The sequence below is a fragment of the Nanorana parkeri genome, unplaced genomic scaffold (assembly GCF_000935625.1).
Source record: "Nanorana parkeri isolate BGI_ZX_2015 unplaced genomic scaffold, ASM93562v1 scaffold117, whole genome shotgun sequence".
NCBI lineage: Eukaryota > Metazoa > Chordata > Amphibia > Anura > Dicroglossidae > Nanorana > Nanorana parkeri.
Window position 1 is genome coordinate 2,229,937 of NW_017306385.1, and position 12,947 is coordinate 2,242,883.

The 12,947-nt window shown below is 46.9% G+C and overlaps 1 pseudogene; it reads left to right on the forward strand.

Moving 5' to 3' along the window:
* Nucleotides 1-10,794: 10,794 nt before the first annotated feature.
* LOC108784498 lies at nucleotides 10,795-12,055 on the forward strand (annotated as a pseudogene).
* Nucleotides 12,056-12,947: the final 892 nt, after the last annotated feature.

The following is a 12,947-nucleotide window of genomic DNA, read 5'->3' on the forward strand; positions in this document are numbered from 1 at the left end:
TGTACTTGAAGATTTGGTCAGGATTAATGTTGTCCTCAATTCTGAGAAATGCAAGCAGATACGTATCCATCATGCCATACCATCAGGGAGGCGTGCGATTGGCCCCAAATTTATTCTGCAGTAGGACAACAACCCTAAACATACAGCCAATGTCATTAAGAACTGTCTTCAAAGTAAAGAGGAACAAGGAGTCCTGGAAGTGATGATTTGGCCCCCACAGAGCTCTGATCTCAACATCATGCAGTCTGTCTGGGATTACATGGAGCCAGAAGGATTTGAAGCAGCCGACATCCACAGATCTGTGCTTAGTTCTCCGAGATGTTTGGAACATTCTACCTGCCCAGTTCCTTCAAAGACTGAGTGTGCAAGTGTACCTAGAAGAAGGCAAAGGGAGTCACGCCATTTATTGATTTGATTTGGATTTCTTTTCTGTTCATTTTCTTTCCATTTTGTTCATTGATAAAAATTAACACTTTTTGATTTCTGAAAGTATTCTTACCGTACAGCATTTTTTCATAACTGCCTAAAACTTTTGCACAGTACTGTATGTAGATACTGTCAAATATCGAATGTAAAAAAATACTTTAAATGATATACTAAACAGACTAAAAGGGACCAAATAAGACAAGTTCATTGTTAGGGTTTACATTCATTTTAATTGGTTTAACCCTACAATTTGCTCAGCCTGGTACACTTAGCAGGCATACATATGGCCACTAGAGGGAGAAACCCCAGCTCTGAGACTGTCATTAAAAGAATATGAAACAGCATGCCAATAGAGATGTAAATACTGGAAAAATCTCCATCAGCAACACAGATCGAAATAAAGCAGCATTTGTTTAGTAAAGTAGAGGCAGGTTGGGACCCCATCAGCATTTTATTGCTGCACTTAGAAGGAAGGTGTGGGGTGCTGCTACTCTTATGGTGGCTATTTTCAGTTTTGCAGTGTAGAGGGAATAAGTACGCTGCCAGGAGAGGTGGCCAAATGTTGACTTTTTAAGCCGGCCAAACACTAGTCAAATTTCGGCTGGGTCCCACTTACAAAATTCAACCAGTGAGTGGCCCAGTTGGCTTCCCTCCATATGACAAAAGTTGATTTTTCAATCGTCTTTTGACGAAGGAGCCGGCCTGAACATGTTCTGCTGAACACTGACTGGAGCCTATCAGCTGAAGTCACTGTTTAGGTATTCTGCTAGCACCACAGTCTCGGCTGTCAGGATAGAATGAATAAAATGATCCTGTGATTTGTGTCTAAGGGAGTCTCCCGTATGGTACAATATATGAATACGCTCTGGTTCTAGTAAAAGAGACCCTGTCACCAGACCAAAAATCTTCTCATAAGATCACATGTGCATTTAAAGTGACATTAACCAGTTGACATCCGCGGTGTTAAACCCCCTTCCCATCCAGGCCATTTTTCAGTATTCAGCGCTGCGGTACTTTGACTGACATTTATTCCGTCATGCAGCGCTGTACTGAAATGAATTTTATACCCTTTTTTGGGGACAGATAGAGCTTTCTTTTGGTGGTATTTATTCACCACCACTTTATTTTTGTACTATATTAAGGAAAAATCACAGAAATTTAAAAAAAAAAACAGTTTCCCCTATATTAAATAATAAAACATTTATTATTACCCAATTTTTTGGTAAAATATAAAAGACGGGGTCACGTCGGGTAAAAAGACACATGACTCCTCTGTGATTGCTGGCGCTTCCTCTCCCACAGTGTCTGCATGCGGGTGCACGCGTCCATAGACTTACACTGTGTCTCTCCTCGCGTCCTGGACGAAAAAGTGAACTGCGAATGCGCCCGCCCCAAGATGCTTTGCGGCCGCCCGAGCGGTTTCACATTTTCAGACGGAGCGCACAGGGAAGATACAGGTAAGTTTAAACCGCTGTTAAAGCGGGGTTTTTTTTTGCATAGATCTACTGCTTGTTAGCAGTAGATCTATGCAAAAAAAGCTGAGGGCTTAGAAACCATTTAAAGGAGAACTATGGGGTTAGGGCTTTCCCCCATAGTTCTCCTTAGGGTAACAAGAGGACACAAACTAGCGTCCTCCCGTCACCCTAAGCTCAGTATACTGCGAGCTGGAAATATACCGCGGCCTGGAGGTTATTTTACAAGTTCCACCATGTTAAAGAAGTTAGGAAATTCTGCTTAGGTAATCTTTGCCCTTTGGTCCTATGATTGAAAAGATGAAGCGGGCTACAATTACATTGTCAAAGAAACAGAATGGCCGGTACAAACTATCTGATATGTATCCTAAACTAGTCAGAATAGTAACAAACGTATATATAACTCTGCCACATATCACTTCCATCTGACACTGCCCATCCCTTCCTATCAGTAACCGTATGATCCTTATCTGAACTTCCAACAAGTAGATTGTCAGCCCAACAGATGGTTGACCTGAGGAGGAAACTGATCAAAGGAGATCATCTCTTCTCAGTGGTATATTCATAAGTTGTAGAAAAAATGGTGCAGAAAATACACTTAAAGGGACGACATGCATAAATGACATCATTCTCATGAACTGGCTTATGCAAAAGTGGATTTAATATCATTTATGGACGAATAGGTGACAGATTCAGGAAACATTCCGGAGATATTTAAAGATCCTCCCAAGCCCCAAGAGAAATAAAAAAAATGTAGGAGGCGTGGCGGTACATTGAATGGCCACGCCCCCGGCAGCAGTGTGATCGCCCGCACCCGAACGCGTGGCGCAGCAATGCCTGTGTTCCGGTCCGATGCGGTCAGAAAAAATAGTGCATGCAGCATTTTTTCTGGCGGCACCAGAACGGAACGCAGGCATTGCTGTGCCACATGTTCGTGTGTGGGGAATTGCACTGCGGCCGTGGGCCATTGACGTCAATACACTGCCACGCCCCTTCCCACCCCTGAACGCAGGGAGCTGGCCGGGATGCGATCCAGTATGTTGCGGCACCAAACGCACTGTTTGTGGTGTGAACTAGCCCTAAGAGTTGCTGCGAGTACTGACCAATCAGGTTCTATCTTTTACGTTTCCTGAAAATGAAACAAGGAATCTAATTGGTCACTGTGGGTAGCAACTTTTTTTCCCCCCTGCTTTCTTTTCCTTAAGCTGGCCATACACCTGTAGATTATCTGCAGATTTTCTATGGTCAGATGGAAAAAGTGCAACAGATTCCTCCATCTACGCTAAACTGTGTGGATGGGGGAATCTCCCACTGGGCCAAGCTTCGGTATCTTGCTAGTCGGCCCCGCTGGCTGTCAAAACACAAGAACAATGCCTGCATCCAATCAGATTGTTCAGGTTTTTTGACAGCCAGCAGGGCCGACTAGCAAGATACTGAAGCTTGGCCCAGTGGGAGATTCCCCCATCCACACAGTTTAGCGTAGATGGAGGAATCTGTTGTACTTTTCCGATCTGACCATAGGAAATCTGCAGATAATCTACAGGTGTATGGCCAACTTTAGTCTTTAGAAGTTGGGGTCAATCCACTAAACCCTTGGTTCTCAACTGGTGGGTCGCGACCATACGTTCAGTGGGTCGTTGCATGCCTTCCACTTTTCTAGGTGAGAGGCTCTGCCTCCCCCCTAGTGCAGCACTGTCAGTTCTCGTGCCAAGCAGCCATTCATATTATGCTGCCCGGCGCCGAGTGTCAGCTTGAGGTGGGATGGGGCTCTGGCCGAGAGGGAGCTCCATCCATACATGCATTGCTTACAGTTCCCTTGCATGTCCTGTAGAGGTGCCTGGACCGGAGTAACGTCACATTCTGGTTCCCAGCACCTCTACAGGACGCGTAAGGGAGCTGTACAAGCAATGCACATATGGATGGAGCTCCGTCACAGCACAGCAGCCCACACTGGACCCCAGGCTGAGGATCCACTCCACTTCTCGTAAGGTGGGGAGACTTGGCGGACCTTAAAATAAATACAAAATTTGGGAATGTGTTTGTGTGTTAGAATATCTGTGAGATTGTCTCTGGTTGTGTATGTATGTCACTGTTTTTGAGGGCCCGTTGAAACTAGTACAGTGCGTTAATTGCATAGTACCATGTGATTAACGCACTGTACCACGCAATCGCACCTACCGTGCATTCTGGTGTGGGAGGTGTGTTGCACTAAACAATAACACAAGAAAACATTTCATAACCTGGGAACTTCTGCCTTGCAGCAATGAGGCGCTCCGGTTCAAATCCTGATCAGGACACTACCTGCAAGGAGTTTGCATGGTTTGCATGGTCTCTCTGTGCTTGCTTGGGTTTCCTCCCACACTCCAAAGACGTGCTGGAAGGTAAATTGGCTCTGTATGCATATGAGATAGGGACCTTAGATTGTAAACCCCATGAGGGCAGGACTGATGTAATTGTGCACAGCAATGTAAAGCGCTGCATAAAATTGTCAGCACTATATAAATAACTGTTATTTGTGGGCTACAATATTTCGAAAAATTGATTTTTGAAAGCTAAGTAAGTGCACTGTAACACCCATTGTGCTTGTTCCTTTTGTCTCGTTGTCCTGACCTAACCTAACACACGCCTAAAACAGAAAAATAGGACTCATATGTGAAAGAATAACACGTGTTAAATAAACCGATTCCATGATGTCAAAACGTTTGTAAGTTAAAGGATGAGTGCACTTTAAGTCAATGTCCTTTTTGCCCTGACCTAACCTAACCCACCCTCGCTCTCCATACCCCCCCCCCCCCCCCCACAAAACTCGCGACATACGAGTGATCTCATTAGATCACTCGTATTAAACGAGCAGTGGCTCCTACTACTCGCCCGGCGCCCGAAACTGCATGTCTCGGGCGTCGGGATTCGCTCCATAAGACGCAGGCACATTTTCCCCCTCCTTTTGGGGGGAAAAAAGTGCGTCTTATGGAGCGAAAAATACGGTAGTTTATTGCTGGAAAAAGAACGAGTGTGCATAGGCCTTTAAAGTGACACTAAACTCAGGAGTTATATCTTACAATTACATTCAAGGACATTAACTATGGATAAAAATGTATCTAAAGCTGCCCATACACCTTGCGATCATCAGACGACACTTTTCGTCCGATGATCGAACTGTCGTACGATTTTCGTACGGCGGCCCCATCCTGCCCCAATTATCGCAAGGTTGGATCAGCGGTAATTAAAAGAAAGCACCTGGACGAATTGCGGTAATCGACTGCACTTATTTTCATCTGCGCATGTGCAGTGTAAATCGTACGAATTTTGACGTACGGAAACGCCACCAACCTTGCGAAAATCGTACGATTTTCTAACCTGCTGGTTGGTCAAAAGTCGATCGATTGTACAGTATTTGCGGTTGTACACTGCCCATCAACCTTATGAATATCGGACGAAAACGCGATCGCATACGAAAATCGCCAGATATTCATATGGTGTATGGGCAGCTTTATTTGTGTATCACTCGGCTGTAAGATCCTCAAATCATCTCTGAATTGGTGCTGACACTGTGCTTCCTTCTGGAGGGGGGCGACTTTTGTTCCTCATGGTCCCTGTGTGTGTTGTAATGTAGTCACTGCTCCAAGCTCACTCCTGTGATAGATTATAACTTTAAAACAAATTAAAAAAGTAAATGTGAGATTGTAGTCCATTGTAGTATATGAAGTAGTACGGTGCGGCGGAATGTTGCGGGCCCGGGACTAGGACAGCAGGTTTCCCCTCACCAATCGGAGGGAGATCAGCAAGATTCTAGCCGCTGATCTCTCCTATGATCACTGGATCCGGAAGTGATGTGTATTACATCACTTCCGGTGTCACTTGTTACATTGTCCGGTTGCTATAAGCGGAGAAGAAGCTGGTGGAACAGATTGCTGCTTCATCAGCTTCTTTGGGGTCCCTAGGTGACATTAGGGAACTGACAGACCCCTGATGTCTCCATAAAGAGGACCTGTCTCATCATACATGCTATTACATAGGGGGCTTCTTAGCCTCCCTATGTGATAGCAATAAAGGGTAAAAAAAAAAAATAGTAAAATAAAAAAAGTCACATATATATATTTTTAAGTCCCCCACCTCACCTTGTGCAGGCACATATAAGCACAAACATGTGTCGGGTGCGCCTCCATGCAAGAACAAAAATTACACTGCACATGTTACATATCGCCATGAACATCAGAGTGAGAGCAATAATTCTAGGCCCATCAATCACTGTTAACACTAAACTGATGAGCCGTAGAAGCTTTTAAAGCGTCGCCTAAGGGAAATTTTGGGTATTGTAGGTTTTTGCAGTTTCGCGGACGCACGCAATTTTAAGGCTTTTATATTTTACCAATAAATTGTGCATTATATTCTGTTTCTGTGCACTAAATTTCATTTTAGTGTATTTTGGCCTAAAAATACAGGTTTGATAAACTTTTGCGCAAATACCGTGCCACATAAAAAATTGCAACTAGCATTTTTTTCATTCTACAGGGTCTCTGTTTTCAGAAAATCTATCATTGTTTGGGGGTCTGAAGCTGTTTTCTAGGCAAAAATTCAGATTTGATCATGTGTGTGCAAATATTAAGAAATTGCTCCGGACAGCAAGTGGTTAATGCCCAGCACTGAATCATCAAAAATGAGTCAAGTGTCAACTTTACCACAAGAAAGATAGATAAGGTTTTCTCCTGCAGCACCACCCATGTAAAAAAAAAGGTTTTGTTAAGTGTTAAGGAACTCAGATTCATTTTTGAGATTTAAAGGAGAACTATGAGGTGAGTGATTTCCAATCATCCTCATAAGTTTCATAGTTGCGAGCCAACGTGTGACAAAGAAGCTGTCACAGGTCGGCTCTATCGGTCGGGAAGTGAGCAGAAACATGCCGCCGATCTGCTCCCTTCCTGATCATCTCCCTGCAGAGGGCCGTGACTGTCAGTCAACGCTCCCCGCAGGGATTCCCCCCTCCCGAGCTGAGTGGAGGAACGGACGAGGGAGGGGGCGGGCACCACTGGCACTGCCTCTAGATAGGCAGAGCCAGCTGTCACTCACGCATCTGGGTGGATCTCGACAGTATTGTCGGGATCTGTCACGACTTTGGCGCTCTCCGTATATAGCAAGCTATAGTCCGCTATACACTGGGCTTTGGGTCACAGGAGGAGGTTAGTATATGTCCTCCCGTGACCCTAAAGAGAACAATGGGGAAAAAAACTTACCCCGTAGTTCTCTTTTAACTCCTGAGTGTCACTTTACATGGAACCTGTTTCAGCCTAAAAAGTTACCAGAAATGCTGATGTGTTGGCACAAGCATCTCTTTCAGTCCTCCAATTGACCCTCTGTGGAACCACCTTGGGTTCCTAGCCCAGGACAAGCCTCATGGGACTTGTAGTTCGACAACAGCTAGAGTGCTGAAGTTGCCCCCCCCGGCTTAAAATATATGTAAATCGGAAACGCTTTTTTAAAAAAGATTTCCAAAGTGTGAAAGCATTTAAGATTCTATTGTCGTCTGCTCCTTGTCAGTTAGATTCAGCCCTGGTGACCGTCACAGAGCAGATTTGCACTGCAGCCAATCAGCTTCTCTGTCTCATTTTCAAATCTTACCTGGGCAAACTGAAGAGAGATGCTGATTGGTTGCCATGGGCAACTGCTCCAGAATCTGTTTTTTTTTATAAATTCCCCCTCAGAGAGTGATAAGAACATCAACATTCCAGAGTTGTCACCAGAACAAGAGATAAGGGTAAATCTTCCAACAGGGACATTTGTTCTGGTGACGGAGCAATTCCCTTCCCTTTGTAGAGATTTCCTTACTTCATGTTGTATCTCAGAAACAGGAAGTAAAGGGAAATCTCCCCAACTGCAAAGGGTTTCAATCCCTTCCTAAAAAGTGTGGCCTACACATAATCTGTAATCAACAAGTTGCTTTTCTGTGTGCTCAGGTAAGCAGTGCCCGGAACCTGTGATAGGCTGGGGCAGTAGAGCACCTGTCGCCGTCACCTACCTGGCCAACATGTCATCTGGCGTGGATGCATGATGTACTAATCACAGGTGAGTACTCTTAGTTTTGGAAAGAGTAAGGGAGGGTTATAACCCAGGTCAGCATTTTTTTTTGTCTCTGTCCCATTGGGGAGATTTTCCTTCACTTCCTGTCAGAAAGCCACAACAGGAAGTGAGAGGAAATTCTTCCAGTGAGAGGAAAATCCCGGGTGGTCAGCAGTGTCACCAGAATTAGTGTCCCCATCTATTCCTGAAGTGAAATTCTTGTTCTGTCAATTCTTCTTTTATTGACATCAAAAGTTAATTTCACAATGTAAAGCAATGTTTCGGAACCATGACGGTCTTTTCATCAGGAAAAGTCGACATGGTTGCAAAACGTTGCTTTAGGGCTGGTTGACACCAGTTCCGGTGCGTTCCGGCATGATTTGCTGCTGGAACACACTGGAGCGTATCCTGGCCAGCTTCCTGCATTCAGGGGCGGGAGGGGGCGTGACGGTGCGTTGAAGTCAATGGCACCGCAGCCACGCCCCCCACTCGGAGGGTTACTGCCCGCACCAGAACGTGTAGCACATCAGTGCCGGAACTGGTGTGAACCGGCCCTTACATTGTGAAATTACCTTTTGATGTCATTAAAAGAAGAATTGGCACAAGTATTGGGGTGCTGGTGACTACTTCTGGTTTTTTGGTTTTTTTTAAAAAAAAATATTTACATTTCATACATTTTCAACCTTTTTTTTTGTCACTCTTTTCATGTATTTTCTATTCTACTTGGTACCACGGAGGTACGGAGCAGAATTCGGCGACATTCGGCTATTTACTCACTGCCGTTTGGCCCCTATGAGAATAGGGGCGAATGGCAGCGAGTGAGCTGCTGGAGCTTCAGCTCAGCCGATCCAGATGTTGGATCGGCTGAGTCGCAGTCCCTCTGCACTTCGGCTCAGATGAACATGCAGACTGTGTTCGGCTGACCGAAGTGCAGCGGATGTACGGGTGAAATCAGCCGTACTGAGCCGGAGTGAATAGCAGAACGTCGTTCGGCTCTGTTCATCACTCGGCTGCCTTCAGCAGCTTTGTGAATAACCTTGTTGGTATTTTTTTTTTCACCAGGACAACTAGAGAGGGTGAATCTCCCTCATGGGGACATAGACAGCCATAAAAACCAGGCAGGTGTTCCAATCCCTCTCCACTCCATCCAAAACTAAGAAACCATTCTCACCACATGCGTTGGGGCTGCTGTGCTGGCCAATGTTTCCGGCGCAGTCCCAATGCAAAACAATGCGGATGTGGACAGGCACCAAGCACCCCACCGCTTTGTGGGCATTCCCATGGCGCTTGGTGCACGTCCCCATTGGGTTACTGAACTCGTGTCAGATGTGGGAAAGAAGTACATGTCTCAAATTCGGCCCACGTTTGTGTGCGCAATAAACTTCGTTCACTCAGCCATGTTCAGGGTGCCATTACTCAATACATACAGTTCTGCATGTTTCATGAACGCACGTCAAAGCGTGCACTTTCACAAGGCGCCTATATGTGTACGGGGCCTAAATGAGCAAGCTGAAGAGAAGCTGATTGGTTAATATGGGCAACTCCCGCAGTTTTGATACCCCCCCCCCACGGGGACAATCTACTAAGATTGGAGTAGATAGAATCTAAAGCAGTTGCCCGTGGCAACCAATCTGCATCTATCATTTAGCAAAGCTTAACCGAGCAAGTTGAAGATGGAACTGATTGGTTGCCATGAGCAACTGCTCCAGATTGTGTTTGCTCCAGTCTTAGTAAATTATTTGTATGGGGGAGGGGGATTTATCAAAACTGGAGCAGACATAATCTGGAGCAGTCACCCATGGCAATCAATTTCATCTTCAGCTTGCTCAGTTGAGCTTTGAAAATGAAAGCTAGAAGCTGGTTGTCATGGACCACTGCTCCAGTTTTGATAAATTCCCTCCAATGGGGGCCAATATACTAAGACACAATCTGGAGCAGTTGCTCATGGCAACCAATCAGTTCCACCTTCAGCTTTCTCTATTATGCTTTGAAAATGAAAGCCAGAAGCTGATTGGTTGCCATGGGCAACTATAGAGATTGCGTGACCCTTCTGCTGCCTTGAGTAGAACCACACATCCCAGCACGGCACATACTCCGGCAGGGACGGAGGGAGTATTATGTGAACTATATGGGCGGGAGACAATGCACGCTTCGTGTACAGAGTTATAAGGCGACCGGTGGGCACATGTCACCGCACAGAGCCCGGAGCCCAGCCACCGAGCTCCCTGTCTCCCCTCCTGCCCGTGCTGGCAGGGCCGTCTCCCGGGCCGGGTGCAGCGGAAGCCCATCCCTCCCCCGGATGTGACGTCCATCCAATGGGAGAGCGGGCTGCGTGGATAGATGAGGTCACAAGCTGTCGTGCGGAGAATGGAATGTGTTAGACTAGTGTAGGAAAGGGATCGCAACCGGGGCACCGTCCTCCGCTCAGCACCCCGCGGGATCCCGGCGTTATACCCCTACAGATCCCCGGCCGGAGCTCCGTTCCCAGAGCCGCCCCCTCCGCCAGCGATCTTTCCCCGAGAGCCGCGCCGTTCTCCGATACAGAAAGAGGGAGAGCCCCGCCGCTCCGGGGATGCAGAGACATGCAGGGATTCGTCCGGCTACCGGGCTCCGGCACGGACATGTAACACGCTGCTGACACAGCCGGATCGGATGCTCCGCTCCCCGGTAAACTTGATGAAGTCAGCCCCTGCCGATGAGGGATCCAGACAGTCAGGCGTGGAGCTGATCGGGAATCCGGTGCCGGAGGAACAAAGCTCTACTGGCTCGCTCCGTCTGTGCACGCTCGGTTGAGTCCCTTCAAATTGGACCCTTTAAATCAGAGTACCTTTAAATCTGGCTGCACCCCCCCCCTCCCTCTCTTCCCCACCACCACAACCACCACCATCATCATCCTTCTCCCCATAGATCGGCTCTGTTAAGGAGGAGATGAAGGACCGAAGGGGGGAAAGTTAAAGAAATCGCCCACATGCTCTGGATCAGCCCGAGGCTGGGGGAAAGGAATCAGCAGAAGGTGGGAGAAGAGAGTTTGACATCTTTCCAATCAGGAAGATGGCGGAGTGGAGCTGAGAGCGTGGACTGGGAAAGTTTGGGGGCTTTTGCGTTCACCTACGAGCACCCTGAGCCCAATCGGACACATGCAGGCCAAAAAACGCTACTTCACCCTGCTCTCCGCCGGCACCTGCGTGGTCCTGCTCTTCTACCTTGGCGGGCTGCAGTTTAGGGCGTCGCGGCGCCAGGGCAAGAGGGACGACCCCAGGAGGAATGGCCTGCAGAAGGGCGCCGACTACCACCACCCTTGGCCCCGCTTCCCGGACCCCCTGCTGCCCTTCATCCAGTGGGACCAGGCAGAGGGCGAAGACTCCAACGCCCAGGGCTCCCCCAGGCAGAAGAGGGACGCCAACTCCAGCGTCTACAAGGGCAAGAAGTGCCGCATGGAGTCCTGCTTCGACTTCTCCCTGTGCCGGAGGAACGGCTTCAAGGTGTACACCTACCCCCAGCAGAAGGGGGACAAGATCTCCGAGAGCTACCAGAATATCCTCTCGGCCATCGAGGGCTCCAGGTACTACACGTCGGACCCCAGCCAGGCCTGCCTGTTCGTCCTGAGCCTGGACACCCTGGACCGGGACCAGCTGTCCCCGCAGTACGTCCACAACCTGCGCTCCAAGGTCCAGAACTTGCACCTGTGGAACAACGGTCGAAACCATTTGATTTTTAATTTATACTCTGGGACCTGGCCGGACTACACCGAAGACGTGGGCTTCGACATCGGCCAGGCCATGCTGGCCAAGGCCAGCATCAGCGCGGATAACTTCCGGCCCAACTTTGACGTTTCCATCCCGTTATTTTCTAAGGATCATCCCAGGACAGGGGGGGAAAGGGGGTTTCTGCGATTTAACACTATCCCTCCCATCAGGAAGTACATGTTGGTCTTCAAAGGGAAAAGATACTTGACGGGGATAGGGTCAGACACCAGGAATGCCTTATATCATGTTCATAATGGGGAGGATGTGGTACTCTTGACTACTTGCAAACATGGAAAAGACTGGCAGAAGCACAAGGACTCACGTTGTGACAAAGATAATGCGGAATATGAGAAGTAAGTGGTCGGCTCCTCTTCTTCCACTCTTGGCTTTTAACATTTTTTTGTTATTCTGGTACAGATGCTGTTAACAGCTGTCAGGTTCTGGTATGTCGTGAGCGTTTCTGCCGGCTTTACCAGAGACCTGCATCGATTTCAACCTGTGTATACATTTCCATTGATTTCGTGATTTGAATTTTTTTTTTTTATGTGTATGTTGATATGGGCTCTTCTCTCCAGAAGGAATGCTTGTTTCCAGGCGCAGAGCTTGACCTTTGCACTTTGCTATCTAGAGTGTCTTCCAGCTAGTGGAAGGTTATGCTTTGTGCCATTAGCTATATACTATTATGTTATTATGCCTGTTTGCTCGGGGACCTATTACATGTCCTTTATGTTGCTTACTATTGCTTACATAGGTCTGGATCCTGAAGACCCTTTTGGGTTTATCACATGGTTTAACATCAGTGTGGATTGTTTTGCAAAGGTTCTGTGGCTGACTTGTGTTGATTTTTGCCTTTTAGCTATATACTGTTACGTTATGACTTTTATCTTCAGGATCTATAGAATGTCTGTCTTTCTTTTAGTTATCTATTTTTTTCCATAGGTCTGGATCCTGAAGACCCTTTTGGGTTTATCTCATGATTTAACATCAGTATGGATTGTTTTGCAAAGGATCTGTTACTGACTTATGTAGACTGTGCCTTTAGCTATATACTGTTTTATCTTCAGGAATTATAGAATGCCCTTATTAAGTTGATTATTTCTTCCATGGGTCTGGATCTGCTTATGATTACCTACACAGGTCTAGATCCTGAAGACCCTTTTGGGGTTATCACATGGTTTAATGGCAGTGTGGATTGTTTTTGCAAAGGTTCTGTTGCTGTCTTATGTTGACGGTGCCATTAGCTATATAC